Below are 14,784 nucleotides of genomic sequence, written 5' to 3'. Positions count from 1 at the left end.
GACTTTTTTGAAAACGGAGAAGTTTCCCTGAAAAAATATGGAAAGTACATACAGGGTCTAAAGAGCTAGTCAGGGAGTTCCTGTCATGGCTCAGTGGTTAACGAATCCGACTAGGAACCATGAGGTTGCGGGTTCCATCCCTGGCTTTGCTCAGTGAGTTGAGGATCTGGTGTTGCCGTGAGCTGTGGTGTAGGTCAAAGACACGGCTCAGATCCCACATAGCTGTGTCTCTGGCATAGGCTGGCAGCTGCAGCTCCAATTAGACCCCTAGCCTGGGAACCTCCATATGCCGCGCGTGCGGCCCTAAAAGGACAAAAGACAAAAAGAATAAAATAAAATAAAGAGCTGGTCAGATGGTGCTTGTCTCTTCAAGAAGGTTGAAATAATGTCTGAAACCTCTTAGCATTGATTTCTTTTCACCTTGGAAACTAACCACATGACAAATGGGCTGGATAAACATTTCCTTGGCATCCCTTGGAGCAGGAGCAGGGGAGAATTTCCCACTGTGACGATGACCAGGCAGCTGTAGGCAATACAAGCAAGAGACTTGGGCCAAGCCTCAGCCTTGCTCCTTACTAGGCTTGTGACCCCAGGCACAGCACACTCTCTGCGAGTCTTTGTTTTATATTTCTTCAATGTGAGGCTGACAATAGTTGTTCTCTCACCACATTCTGTAAAGTGTTCAACGAAACAGCAGGAAAGCCACCTAGCATGGTAGCTAGCACACAGTAGGCCTTCATGAAAAGTGGAATCTTAACCTAACGTGTTAGTGAGGCTCCTTAACATTCCAGGAAGTGTCTAAACATTCTCCCTGTAAGATAATTTGTTAAAACGAGCATATTGCTGGGTGTCACATCGCCAGATTTCTGGAGGTATACTGGAACCGAACTTTCAGTCCCGTTACAATGAAACAGCAAAGAACGCAAGGGAAAAATAAGTGATTTGAAGACCGTCTGTGAAACAAAGAAGTAGTTGCTAAGAAACAGTTTCTTTCTTCTGGATCCCAGATTTGGAGGGTAGATTGTTCTTGTTTGGTTGTGGTGTGTTTTTCTTTCTTAAAAAATTATTTTAGCTAACTTTTTTATAGTTGGACTACTTCAGATTAGAAAGAGTGAGGATACATAAGAGGTTACTGATCATTCCAGGACAAGACAAAAGGTGTAAATCTTCATAACTATTACAGAACAAAATCTATTTTCCTCACTTTGGGACAGTGACTGTTATGTGGACAGAACCCAGAGAAAACACTTTTAACAGCACTGTTTGCTGAACAGAATTCCTGTAACTAAGTCCAAAACATTATCATGGGCCATCTACCAGGGTATAGAAATAATTTTGTTATTACAGGTTCAACTTCCTAGAGATGATTTTGTCAGAGGATTTTGTGAATGGCCATTTTTTGTCTTTTAAAGATAGACGTTGATGAATACACTGAGGAATCCACTTCAGAGCATGTGTGAGACTCAGACTCAACACCTGCAAGATCTTTTCCCCCAAGAAATGGGAATCTCTCCTACATGTCTGTACTATTGTAATGAAACAACATTTTACTTTGTCCAGTTGGGTAGTAGCTGGGAGGGTAATGCCACCCCAACACGTTTGGCCTTCCAGCCCTATGCCTTCTTCCTCTCCACGGCACCATCGAAGTTCCTGCAGAAACCCACAAACAGAACCCTTGCCCCCCAGTATTCTAGACTTCCAAAAAAGGTTATTTTTGTTGTTAGTGGTTTACAATTTACTAGAAGAAAGTGAAAGATAAGTCTATACCTCTGTAGCTATTCAGCCTCTTGAGAACCGTTTGTTTATGAAATAAATCAAGACTGGAAGAGGATGCTCTGTGACAGTGAAAGAGGCCCAGGATCAGTTATGTTAACTAGTAGGGTCAGTGCTGACTGGCACTATAGGTGACCTCACTTGAGACCACTACAACTTAACCTGTGTCATTGCCTGTGGTAGATGCTGGATTGTGGGTAGGGTGTCATTTTGCCTTTAGGAAAAAAGAAAAGGAAAAAGCACCTAACATGTTTCTCCTAGAACTCATTCATTCACTCATAAAATATTAATTGAGTGCATATCAATGGGCAAAGGCCTGTGCTAGTTGCCATGGTGATAAGAGCCAGGACCCAGGGAAAGGCAAGTGAGGCACTGGCCTGAAGCACAGCATTTAGTGACACCAAAAAACTCAGGAATCAAGATAATAACACATTAATACAATATTTTAAAAAATTAATCCAAAAATAAATGATAAACAAAATATAAAAATTTCCAATAAAAGACAGAATCAGTTACTGGGCTATACTAGAGCCTGAGGCAAAAGGAAAAATCTGAAAAAAAGGGGGGGGCGTGAGAATAAAAGGAAAAATATTGATCCTGTCCTTATTGAAAAATCTGCTATTTTGCTCATAGTGGATTTTTTGTACTAATCTTTATTTTTTAAACTGTTACATTACAATGCTATTCATTGTGACTTTGTTACTGCAGTCCCCTTAAATTTTGCATCTGAGGCAAATGCCTCAATCATCTCACATGGTCCCAGCCTAACTGGGATTTAGAAATCTCTTATCACTTTAAAAAGTGATGAATACGCATAGAAAAGTTACAAAGAAATGTCAGAAGCTAAAAGGAGGAAGAGCTTATTTCCATAGTGGGGGTCAGTGAAGGCTTTGAACAAGCTTCTGTTTAAACAGGACCTTACCTGACCATGACATGATACAGCATTAATAGAGAGAAGGTCTCAGAAACTCAGTCATACTTTTAAGTGAAGAAAGAAGCATTACTAGGGCAGAATAAGGGAGGTCAATTCTCGGGCTATAAATGGAGGAGGTGTGCCCAGTGGTGAAAGTGTGCGTCTGTACAGTGCAGAGTGAGTCTGAGTCCTTCCTGTGACAAGGAGGAGGCCTTGCAGGGGCCGATCAATCTTACGATGTCTGTACATAATCAAGACTCCTTTTTCCAACTCTGTGAATGGAGACAGAAGCCAGTGTGTGTAAATGAGTGAATAAATCATGCTTCTAAGGGGTGGAGACGCCTTGTACCTAAAAGGTATCTTCATTCAACAAGTGGATTCTCACCTTGAGGACTGGTTCTGACTCAGCACGAAGAATTTTGTTGTGTCAAGATCTGGGAGAATGTCCACACCTATGAAAATATCCAGACCTAGAAAACCAAACTGTTACAAGCCACAAAAACATAGAGGAGAAAGCATGAATTTAGAATCATCTAAAAGTTCATAGCTCAGAAGGAATCAGGGCTTAGCTGGAAGGTTTGATTCTGAATCTGGTAATTCATTCAGGCTCACTACCCTTTACTGACTATTCGCCAGGTTCAGAAACAGAGATTTTAGAAGGTAGTTTTGACCCAGTTCTCTTTTCTGAACGAGCAGAGAGAGACATTTTTAAATCTGTATCAACCCAGCCCAGAAGGGGCAGACTGCTGCAGAGGAAAGGCACTCAAAATGCAATGTAAAAGGGAACATTGGAAATAATTAATAGAGGAGTTCCCATTGTGACACAGTGGGTTAAGGACCTGGTGTTGCTGCAGCTGTGGCATAGGTCACAGCTGTGGTTCAGATTTGATCCCTGGCCTGGGAACTTCCATATGCCGTGGGTCTGGCAAAAAATAATAATAACAATAGTTAGTAGCAATCACCTAATATGATCTAACTGGGGGGTAAACAGTGGTATGGTTACCATAAGCAATTCTTTGTTGAATTGATAAATGAACAGCACAAGACATACAGATTGTGATTTTCTAAAATTAGCTTACAATCCTGTAATTTTTTAATGAGGAGGGAGAACATAAAGCCACCTGAAGAGGAAATCTATGGCATCTGATGCCAATAAAAGATGTTCACATTCCTCTTCCAGAAGGAGTCATAGTTTTGGCCTTCAACTTGGTAGGTTTAACACCCAGGTCATTAAAGCTTTGACCTCGCCCAGAGGCTCCACTTTCTCAGAAAACTAAATGATAGAAAGTGACTAGCCAGCAAAATAATCTATTTAAGAATGAAAAAGTTGTGACCTGAAGTGTATTAATTTACTTACTTTCAACAGAGCAATAGGAAATAGGTTTCCATAGACTCTGAGGATGTGAACATTGACAGGGCGCGTGGGCAACACCTAGTCCAGTGGCTTTCAGATGCTGTGCAGCTGTGGAATTCTTTCTCCTGGAGGGCCTATCTGCTCCCTCAGTGTGTAGAACAGACCAAAGGGAGCTTCCCTGACCATATGGGGCAAAGGGCTGGAAACCTAAAAGCGTGGTTCCCCTAACTCCAAATAAAGCCAACTTAAAAAAAACAAAATCCTTGAAGGAAAAATAATCCCCTTAGGAAACAGAAGCCTAGAAAGTTCAAATGATTTGCTCGGAGTCACACAGCTGTAAGGGGTGGATTTGGGATGTAGCTTCTGACTGCAGGTTCCTGCTTTTCCTCTTGTGCCCATAGATAGCATGTCAAACCCAAACAGAGCCACTTCCCACTGCAGTGTGCATGTACCCACATGTTCCTGGTTTTGCCCTGATTTGACTAAAGTCGATGCCCCCCAATCGTGTTCCTAATAGAGCCCACATACAATGTCTGTGAGGCACACTGGGCTAAAAGCCAGACCACTGGCCTAGCAGCTTGGGTGGTTCTGAGCCTGGCCCAGTTACCCTGAGGAATGAGGGAAATCTCTCCTCATATACCTGAAATCCATTGCTGTGGGAACACAGGATGGGAAGCTCGAGGCTCTGCAGCCAGCTCACAACTCCTCCAGAGAAAACTGGGAGAGGAAAAGACCTTGGCCTGATCGTGCTCTAACGGTGCCCTTAGTGCCTATGATGTACCATTTTCTAGCACTTGTTCAGTAGCAAGATGCATGTACCCTGGGCAGGGCTGTGTACTCAGTCAAGTCGGTGGGTATGTAGCTATATTATTTCCATGCCACATAGTTTTCTTAACATCCATTTGGCCAAATCTCCATTCTAAAGGCTATTGTGGAAACAAAATTGAATGAAGTCAGGAAATAAGTGTCTGATAGATGTTTACAAAGACAGATCAACTGGGTGTTACTAGGATGGGGGAGGCTGCATGGAGAAGAGATAACTGGACTCTCCTGAAAAAGGAGCAGAATTTCGACAAGCAGAGAAAGCAAAAAGGGCCATCCAGGTGGAAGCGACAGACTGGACAGTAGAAGAATTTCCCCAACTAAATGTCTGTTAGCAGAAAGTTTTGCTTTGTGATTTGCTAAAGAATAGGAGCCTTGAAAAGGCATACTGGAGAGACAGGCAGGCCAAGATTATGGAAGGCCTGACATGTTCTACTAAGAAGACTGGATTTTATCCCATGCAGGCAGACCTTGGAGGTATTGGGTGTTTCTAGATGACCCCAATAAAGCAAATATCTCAATAAAGTGAGTCTCATGAATGGTTTTCCAGTGCATATAAAAGTTATGTTTACACTACAGTAAAATGTGCACTAGCATCATATCTCCAAAAACAATGCACATACTTCAATTAAAAATATTTTATTGTGGGAGTTCCCGTCGTGGCGCAGTGGTTAACGAATCCGACTAGGAACCATGAGGTTGCGGGTTCGGTCCCTGCCCTTGCTCAGTGGGTTAACGATCCGGCGTTGCCGTGAGCTGTGGTGTAGGTTGCAGACGTGGCTCGGATCCCGCGTTGCTGTGGCTCTGGCGTAGGCCAGTGGCTACAGCTCCGATTCGACCCCTAGCCTGGGAACCTCCATATGCCGCGGGAGCGGCCCAAGAAATAGCAACAACAACAACAACAAAAGACAAAAGACAAAAGACAAAAAAAAAAAAAAATTTTATTGTGAAAAACACTAGCCATCAGCTGAGGCTTCAGAAAGTCATAATCTTTTTGCAATAGTAACATCGAAGATCATGGATAACACATCACCATAATTAATATAATGAAAATTTCAAAATACTGCAAGAATTACCAAAATGTGACACAGAGACATGAAGTGAGTAAATGCCATTGGAAAAATGGTGCCAATAGACTTACTTCATGCAGGGTTGCCACAAATCTTCAATTTGTAAAAAATGAAACATCTGCAAAGCACAATAAGATGAGGTACGCCCAAATTCGTTCTTCAGACAAGATACTAGACACTCACTGGGTGCTAGGCTCTATTGTAGGTATTGAGGATGCAAAGGTAAATTACAGTTTTAGAGGTAGGAGAGAGATGTAAAGAAGTAAAATGTCATAAATACTATGATTGAAATCCATATCTGAAATATAAGTTAAAAAGTGAGGGTGGTCAACCCTAATTGGAGCTTAGGAACACCTCCATGGATGAGGTAAGGGGGGCATCAAAGTTTAAGGCTAAATCTTAAAGAACAGGACTGCTGGGCCAGGGACATGCGTAGAGCTGCTTTTCTAGCAAGATCACCCTCTTTGGGTTGTGTGGTATGGTTTGAAGAGAGGAGCAGCTGGAGACAAGCATCCTGGCTGGAGGTCATTGTGTGGTCCAGGAAAGAGACAATGAGGGTAACGGCAGCAGAGATGGAAGGGAAGACACTGGTGGACTTGGCTGGCCCAAGTGTCAAATCAGATCATGCATTGTTTAGCTGCTACCTACAATGAAGTTTCATTCACATAATGAACCTATGAGACCAAAGTTCTATCTATTTCTCTGCCAGTTATATAGGAATGCTGCCAAGGACTGAGACAGTCAGTCCGACTCACAGAACATTCCCCATCCCTGTCATGTAAAAAAAAAAAAAATCCTGAATGACTCCTCTTTCTAAATATATCCCTTTTAAACCCATCTCCTTCAATGTGTGCTAAGAATCTTTACCTGTCTCTCCACTCTTAGTTTCCAAAGTAAATAAATCTTTCCAAAGAAGATTTATAGGAAACAGGATGGTAATCTTCACATATTAGATTTAATCATGAGATTTAGAAACATTCTTGTGTAAATGGAAGAACAAAACTTTCTGCCTCTGATCCCCAGGGGTTTGCTATCCATAGTGATAATAAATTCAATAAATCTCTCTGGAACCCTATATGCCCCCCTCCATATATTAGAGCTTAGAGGGGAGTGGAGAAAGATACTTTCATTAACCAGGAGAGCAGGGCCTCTAAACTTGGAGAAGCTGCTAAGAATTAGGGGACTCAGAAGCAGCCAAGTATAGGGAAAAACTTCCCAGTAATCAGAGGTGTCCAATCGTGATGACTATAGGGACAAAGGAACTCTCTCCCATCTTCTACCATCTTTTTCTCTTACCCCTCCCCCTTCTCCTCTTCCTCTCTCTCCCATTCTTTCTTTTTTTTTTTTTTTTTTGCTTTTTCTAGGGCCGCTCCCACGGCATATGGAGTTTCCCAGGCTAGGGGTCTAATCGAAGCCACATCGGCCAGCCTACGCCAGAGCCACAGCACCGTAGGATCCGAGCCGAGTCTGCAACCTACACCACAGCTCACGGCAACACCGGATCCTTAACCCACTGAACAAGACCAGGGATCGAACCCGTAACCTCATGGTTCCTAGTCGGATTCACTGACCACTGAGCCACGATGGGAACTCTTCTTTTTCTTCTTAACAATAACAGTAACAATAACATGATTGCCACTTCATGAGCAAGATCATACCGGGGATACAAAGTCCCAACTGCCAAGGAAATGACAATTTGTGTGTGTGTGTGTGTGTGTGTGTGTGTGTGTGTGGTTGGGGATGGAGGGGAATAACAGTTCAGAGAAACAGAGACAATAACATACATAAATGTATGGAGCTCCCTTCGTGGCTCAGCGGTTAAGGAATCCAACTAGGACCCATGAGGATGAGGGTTTGATCCTTGGCCTCGCTCAGTGGTTAAGGATCTGGCATTGCTGTGAGCTTCGGTGTAGGTTGCAGATAAGGCTCAGATCCCACATGGCTGTGGCTGTGGTGTAGCCCGACAGCTGTAGCTCCAATTCAACCCCTGGCCTGGGAACGTGAATATATCACCGGTGTGGCCCTAAAATAGCATATATATATATGACTGCTCATTTTATAACAGAAGAGTTTAAAGGAAGAATGATTACATTGGATTTAGAGACTCAAGAGAGACTTTTTAAAGATGGATGAATAGGACCTAGAAGGATAGATAGCAATTTAACAAAGTAAGGACTGGATGAGCAAAGAGAAACACGGGCACCAGTTATCTATTATACTTTGGCTGGGGTGTGGGGCATAGAGGGCAGAAGGTAAGACTGAAAAACTTGTTAGATCATATGGCAAAGTTTATTAGGGGCAAAGGGGGAGAAGTTTGCACTGGATCTGGGAAACAATTTAGAGTTTTGATACAATAAAATGATTTAAAAGGATTTAAACTGCATTTTAGGGAGATTCATCTGGCGGGATGACATAAAAAGATGATAGAGGAAAGAAAAAAGAGGCAGGGAAACAAGTAAACAGATAAAGGCTCAGAAATAAGATAACGACTACCTGAACTAAGGATGGAGAAAGGGAAGAGATGTGAGAGAAACAGCTAAGTGTGAAGGGAGCATGAAAATGGTCCCAAGGTACTAAGTCTGGATAACTCTAGGTAGGCTGGTTCTATTGATGGAAGTAGAACACAGAAAAGATACACACATACACACACATACACAAAACAAGGATGAAAAAGAAAGGAAAGTGCAGACGAATTGTTCCTTTGGAAATGTGTTGACAAATAGACCCACCATGCCTGCTTCATTTAGATTTTAAACTCATCATAGTATCAGTTCTTTGGTATTGTGCATATAGTTTATCACCCATCGTGGTGGAAGTGCTGGAGTTAGCAAATGATGTACTATTTTATATAGATGAGTATGGATTCAAAGTTACGATTCTAATCATCAGGGTATTCACTCGCATTCTGATAGGGCTTCTGAAATGGAAAAGAAAGGAGTGTAGATGTAGCAAATTTATCACAGCCCTGAGTATAGCTGTGGGAGTGTGGCATTCACTAGAACAAAACACACCATTTATTTCACAGGAGAAAAGCGAAAAGAGAAAAGTACTGGTTTAAGAGATTAGAGCCTGTGAATTTCTCTGAATATTGTCAGAGCATTTATGTTTAGTGAATAAGTAAGAAATAAGTCCCCTGTGTTTCAGTTTCCTCTAAAAAAAAGATCAGAGGACCACCCTCAGAAGATGATGGTGAGGACTGGAAGGGAGATGGGTGCAAGGCATTGACGATAGGAGGTGCTCAGCAGACAAGGATTCTATTCTCTCCGAGCGTCAGCCCACCTCCAGAGCTGGGACAACATCAGCTCTCACCCACAAGGGATGTGAACCAGCCTCACCCAAATCAAGAAAAAGGTTCCTTTATTTTAGACATAGCTTTGAGGAAAATCATGTTTCTCTTTCAACTAATATGAATATATTTAATATTTGAAACGTTAGCTAAATCTACTCTTAGTATTGTTTTAAAAAATTCAAGAAATTGCAGATCAGAAATTGAGAAATGAAGACTTCTGCAGACATGCTAACTCAACCCCATTACTGATCCCGTGGACTTCCTGCTCAGAGATTAACTGTAATGGCTTCATTTCACACTTTCCCATTTGAAATGGTGTGTGGCTAGCCTGATGCATTTAACATAGCTATTTCCTATTTGGTTTTCCATTTCTATAAAGACTGTGTAAGAAATTACACTATTCCCTGTGTGAGCTATAATCAAGTATTATAATATTGCTATGAAAATTTGCATAACAAATGACCCACAAAGACATCTGCTTCTGACTAGTTGTATGATCTTAGAAAATTTACTTCTCTTCCTTACTCTCAAGTCTTCAGCTGAGGAAATAGTTTTTGTTTTGTGTTGTTTTGTTTTGCTTTTTAGAGCCACACATGCGGCATATGGAAGTTCTCAGGCTAGAGGGCAAATCAGAACTGTCGCTGCTGGCGTATACCACAGCCACAGCAACGCAGGATCCAAACTGGGTCTAAGATCCAAACTGGGTCTAAGGCATATGCCATAGCTCATGGCAACACCAGATCCTTAACCCACTGAGCGAGGCCAGGGATCAAACCTGCATCCTCATAGTTGGGTTCATAACCCACTGAGTCAGGACAGGAACTCCTAGGAAACAGTTTTAATAACGTCTCATTATTATGAAAATTAATTGTTGAGAGGATTGAGATAAGAATATAAGTTTCCTAGCATAATTTCATTCCCAGCATCCTGTGATAAGGCCAGATGATAATAACTCAGGTTCTGAATATGCCAGAACTCTTCCAGGTGCTTTCTGCACACTAACTCACTTAACATTCTCAAGAACCTTCAAGTTAGGCACCACAATTATCCCCATTTTACAGAAGCAGAAACTGAGGCACAGGGAGGTCAAGGAACTTGCATGTGGTCACTTACAAGTAAGTGTGGTCAAGTCCAACTCATTGGCACCAGAGGTTGTATTAATAGGCTCTATGACCCTTCCTACATTTGGGTTTGTGACTTAAAACATTTTTGGATGATTTCATATATCTGTGACCCATATATTTTCATGATGGAAGGTTAAGATCTCTTTTTTTTTTCTTTTTCTTTTTAGGGCTGCATCTGAGGCATATGGAAGTTCCCAGGCCAGGGGTTAAATCAGAGCTGCAGCTGCCTGCCTGCACTGGATCCTTAACCCACTGAGAGAGGCCAGGAATTGAATCCACATCCTCATGGTCACTAGCTGGGTTCTTAATCCACTGAGCCACAACAGGAACTCCAAGGATCTCTTTTAATAGAGTCAAAATGCTGGATAAAAATTTAAAATTTCTTTCGATTTGGTCTCTTTTCCCAGGTAACACTAGTAGACCCAAATCAAGCTAGTAAATGGCTGCCCAGCCGCCTCCTCCTACTTGCTAAATGTGCTCTTAATTTTACCCAGGCATCAGAGAAAAATAAAACCTGCTGTTTGAGTGATGAATTGCTTCACATTCCCATTTGAGGCCTTTGCACCCCTTCTTCCGGATGCATAAGGAAGATGTGGCTTTTGATATCACTAGTCAAGTTCTAGTTCCTCCCATTGACTCTGTATATCAATCACCTCATTGTCCCCTGTGGGCTTTCTCTAATAAGTGGATCTGGATGTAGAAAATCCAGAATTGTCTCTTGATTCTCTCTCTCTCTCTCTCTCTCACACACACACACACACACACACACACACACACACACACACGGTCTTTGTATACATTTTATTGTAATTTACAAGGACGTTATGCCCTTTTACTGAAGACTTATATCATAGAGGGGTTTACATCATACCCACGCAAACAAATAAAAAAATTAAAATTGATATAAATTTTTTCCATTAACTACCAGGTTGTTTAACATTCTCTCCTTCCTCCTACCCCTCTAGCAAGAAGTATTTTACTTTCATTTTTTTATACAGAGCAATTCAACTCTCTACCTGTTCTATCTTTTCTTTCCATAACTTACCTGGGGCCAAACTTTCCTGCTCATCTCTTCACATCAGAACAGCTCATCAAAGCAGGAAAAATTCTGAAGCCAGCTGCCCAGGTAGTCTATTTTCATCCCATTCTGTTCCATTAAGTTTGTCCATAACCTGAGTGAAGAATGCATCTCTGTGAACCACCAACCTTGACATGCAGGTGACAAATGCTAACATCCACCTTAAACCTCCTTCTTCTGTCTTTTGTGCAGAACCCTGGAGTGTGGGATTCATCTAGTCTGATATAACAGTCTGTCCAAGATTGCCTGCTTCTTGGTGAAGAAGCTGTTTTTAATTTTCCTTAACTCCTGAGGCCATTGGCTGGAAGGGAAGAGGCAGGAAGTGAGGCAAGAGAAGCAGTCACCTTGGAGGGCTCTCAGCACCATGGGGTGGGAAAGGAGGGTGCTGACGGAAGGACGAATGGGCAGAGTCTAGGGAGTGAATCAGAGAAGGGATCATGGCAGAGAAAGGCCTGGAAGTTTCAGTTGGCTGAGAGCCCTATAAGAATAAGCTGGAGACTGAGAATCAGGTCCAGGTTTACTGGACCATCACCCCTGCTTTATCCTTTGCTCATGGGCAGCAAGCTGCCATTTTTCTCTTTCTTCACCCATGTCTTTTACCTCAAGGTCAGCCTTTCCAATTAATATTTATTTAATACCAAGCGTGGGGTAGATATTTGGAGAAGAGACTGAGAAGAAAAGCCTGGGCCCTGCTGTGGAAAACTTTTGGAGTCTTTTCTGATTCTTCTAAAGCTGCTGTGCTGGGTTACTTTAGAGTGAGGTGGAACCTCATTTCACCCAGATTTAGTCCCAACTATCTTCAAACCAGGATAAGAAAAAAACGCAAAAGGAATTAGTAAAATTTCCAATTATGCCAAGCATATGAACTTTAGGACCCAAAAGTCAAAGATGTCTTGAGAAGGTATACACTGCCCAAGTGGAAAGCTGTTCAGCCCTGGGAAAGTCAGCCCCTGGGAGTGTGGACTGACTGGGCTCTGAAGGAGGGTGCCTGGCTTCTGCAAAGCCTTCCAGAAACACTTCACCGTTAATACCATCATCCAGCTTCTCCTCCTGGAGACCATTTTGCCATCAAAGAAAAAGTGTTTTCCCCTCATTTCATTATGTGGACTTCTGTCTGCTAAATTAAATGCACTCAGAGGCTAGGAGCCAACATCTACAAAAGGCGAAATCTCAGCCTTCTCTGTTTTCTGAACATCCATGCTTCCTTGAAAACAGATGCTGGGCGATGGAAAATATGGTAAAAGTTTTAACATCTGAGCTAAAAAACACCTTTCCTTTCCTTTACCTTGGCCAAGCACACCTGGCAAGGAAAAGACCAGCTGACTGAAAAGTCACTTGTGCAAAATCCAGCTGAGCTGTCAGTTGAGTTCAGCAAGCGGGGATTTGGAGAGAAAAAACTCAGGGGAAAGAATCTCCAGCTTAAGATACACTGCAGTTCTGATGTTAGAAGAAGGGGGAAAAATATATGTATATATATATAAAACATATGGTTAATTATATGTACTATGTACATTATATATATATATTCAACTTTTTTTGAATTCACAAGAAGTAGGTTATTTATCTTTAAAGAGAAGTTCTCAAGAAAATATCTGCAAGTATCCAATTTTATTTTATATCTTATTAATGCCTACACACAATATAAGAAAATTAAAAGTGGTGAAAAATAATTCCCCATCAAGTAGAAAGGATTTTCTTTAAGCTTTGCCGGGTGATGCCAGTCCTTAGTGAAGCCAAGTAGAGGAGGAGCCCAGAGACAGGGGCCATTTAAGTCTTCTCTCTCATTTGGCCAGAGAGGAATTTACATTTTCCTTGGTCCAAAACATGTATGCCCAGGCAGGAAAAGAAGTCTGGTTGTGAGCGAGAGGTAATGCTACTCTTAGCTTTTCCACATGGCTTTGTTCAAAACTTGCTTAACTTTTTTGTAAACAATTTCACTATTTTAAAAATAGAAACACAGATGCTTCCCAACAGACATTGACTATCACGTATCTTGACACTGAGGTAAAGAAAATGGAGGAGTTCCCATTGTGGTGCAGCGGAAACGAATCCAACTAGGAACCATGAGGTTGCCGGTTCAATCCCTGGTCTTGCTCAGTGGGTTAAGGATACGGCGTTGCCGTGAGCTATGGCATAGGTCACAGATGCAGTTCAGATCTGATGTTGCTATGGCTATGGTGCAGGCTGGCAGCTACAGCTCCGATTAGAACCCTAGCCTGGGAACCTCCACAAAAAAAGACAAAAGACAAAAGACAAAAAAAAAAAAAAAAAAAAAAAGAAAGTGGAGCTGATGAGTGGGGTGGTAGCACAGAGTCACAGCCCCAGCACACTCTCCTCCCTGTTCTAACGTCCAGGCCAACTTGAGATGCTTTGGAATCTGTACATGGCATTAATGAAAGCTGCAAAAGCTTTCCCTAACATTAAATTCCTTAGTCAACTTCTGGGCCCCTTTAAACTGTGAACAAGACGACCCTTGTTCTGGAAACTCTATCGCCTCTTGCCAACACACACACATATACAAAAACATGACTGTTGGGCAAATAAATCTTTCCAGAGAAAATAGATTCCTTTCCAATTCAGTCAACTGTACTGAGCTGGAAAGGGAGAAATGTTATTTTTCCAGGATGAAGGGAAAACAAGCTCTCTCCTGTTTACCCTGTCTAGCCCATTTCAAAAGAAGGTCAGTTCAATGCCTTCATTAAAAAAAAAAAAAAAAAATCTCAAGTGTTGTTTATCTGAAGACACTTGTTTCCTTTTAGGCTGGGAATCACACATTGGAGCTCTATGCCTTTTCTCTTTGACCTCCGATAAACACAGCAGGGCTGAATACTCTGCTGCTCTGGAAAAGTCAAAAGTGTTGCGAATGGGAAAGACAGAGGGTAGGGACAGAGTCTGGTGATGTGGGATGCTTTGCTATGGGCCAGCCTCTCCATCACCAGCCTGTGTCCCACCCAAAGCACTGAGCATGAAATACTGAGCTTATAAATTGATCTCTGCTTCATTCAAGGCGCACACATATTCTATGATGTCTTTTACCTATATTCCCCATAGTTTGTAGACTTGAATCATCACCTAGGAGAGTGAGAAACATGGAGTAATAAAGTGCTTGGTTGAGGAGCATGGGTAGAATTTAAATTAGACATAAGGCTGTATATTCCCTGGCCTACTCTTTCGAGCATACTGGAGTCAGTATTAAAAAGTCCCAACCACGGCTATGCTAACCTAAGGCTGAAGATTCTAGCCTTCTAGCTCAACAGGAAAATAGGCTTCACGCATGTGGCATGCAGCATATAGGTGCTACTCAGTAAAAGTGCTGTGAAAAAATTATGTTTTTAAAAATCATGAATCTGGGAGAATAAAC

The 14,784-nt window shown here is 41.9% G+C and overlaps 1 long non-coding RNA gene across 5 annotated transcripts in view; it reads right to left on the bottom strand.

The window, feature by feature from the left end:
- LOC146398587 (uncharacterized) overlaps positions 1-14,784 on the bottom strand; it is a 151,356-nt gene that overhangs the window by 112,354 nt on the left and 24,218 nt on the right. For all 5 annotated transcript variants that reach the window (XR_014819533.1, XR_014819535.1, XR_014819537.1 and 2 more), the window contains exons 4-5: positions 11,391-11,517; positions 3,072-3,169 (exon numbers count right to left, since the gene is read on the bottom strand). This is a non-coding gene — a long non-coding RNA (uncharacterized LOC146398587). The remainder of the gene's footprint in view (positions 1-3,071; positions 3,170-11,390; positions 11,518-14,784) is intronic.

The sequence above is a fragment of the Sus scrofa genome, chromosome 11 (assembly GCF_054392235.1).
Source record: "Sus scrofa isolate SSC_HxYL_T2T_F1_AM1 chromosome 11, Sscrofa_HxYL_maternal_Yorkshire_Landrace_v2.0, whole genome shotgun sequence".
In the NCBI taxonomy this organism is placed as follows: domain Eukaryota; kingdom Metazoa; phylum Chordata; class Mammalia; order Artiodactyla; family Suidae; genus Sus; species Sus scrofa.
This window is presented reverse-complemented; position numbering and strand designations above follow the sequence as displayed.